Here is a 1,130-nt window from a genome sequence, read left to right as displayed (position 1 = left end):
AAATAATTCTTATCTGATCTTTCCTTCAAACCTTCTCTAATACCATGCTAAATTAGATCGGATTATTATAAATTGGAAATATTTATAATATACCTAAATATTCTAAGATTAGATCTCTCTTATGTAATTACACTAGATAATTGATGTGCTTTTCAAAAGAGAGGTCTTACACATATTATAAATGACATATGTCAAAGGGAAGTGACCCCACACATACCCTTACACCCAAGTGACACTCCATCTACTGGTTGCATTTATTTTTAGTTATTGTCAACATGAAGGATACTTATGCAATCATTAAATACATATTTCTTAATTTGACTTTGTTAGCCAACCAATCACCATACATTATTAAATTCTATTGTGCAAAAATATTATAGTTCAAATAAATACTTATTTTTTAATATAGGAAAATTTTATTTTCCTGATTTTTCATTGGTTGAAGCCAGCTATAAAAATAAATTCTATTAAGAAATAATATAATTTTTTTAAATATTATAAAAATGTGAAGAACTAGAGAACATTCAAGAAGCTTCTTCTCCCCCTCAACCATGTAGATACCATGTTAGTATAGTGCATACCCAAAAATATTCCTTCCTCCGACACAATCACCCCATGCTTATCCAGGTGTAAAGAAAATATGTGCATAAATAGTGTGTGTACCCCTTGAAACACAAAAATATGTGCAAAAATACCATAAATTACATCCTATGAACATTGTAACCCTTTTTTCCATTCAAAAACATAATTTGTGGCACAATCTTTTTAGAATGACTTCCTCTCAACACCAAATTGTAGTGCAATCACAACCCACTAGCTCATCTATGAAACATGCCTATTCCATGGAATTCATATATTCATTTATATATCCTCTAGCCTTGAGCCATAGGACATATAGAAATGTACATTCATAATGTATATATACTAAAAAAACATATACACATTCCCTAGCCCATAGCCCTCTGACCGTTCTCTTCACTCTTTTCAATTCCATTTGATGTTTGTGATCCATTATCTCAGTATCTCGTACAACAATTTGTCAAAAAAATAGAATGTAAATCATATTGATCAAGAAGTCATGGGATTTGGCTACACACAAATACCCTAAAATTATTGTTCATCCACTTGGA

This window comes from Cupressus sempervirens, chromosome 5 (genome assembly GCF_028749045.1).
Source record: "Cupressus sempervirens isolate cs-2001-9-10 chromosome 5, ASM2874904v1, whole genome shotgun sequence".
NCBI classification, from domain to species: domain Eukaryota; kingdom Viridiplantae; phylum Streptophyta; class Pinopsida; order Cupressales; family Cupressaceae; genus Cupressus; species Cupressus sempervirens.
Note: the sequence above shows the minus strand (reverse complement) of the source record.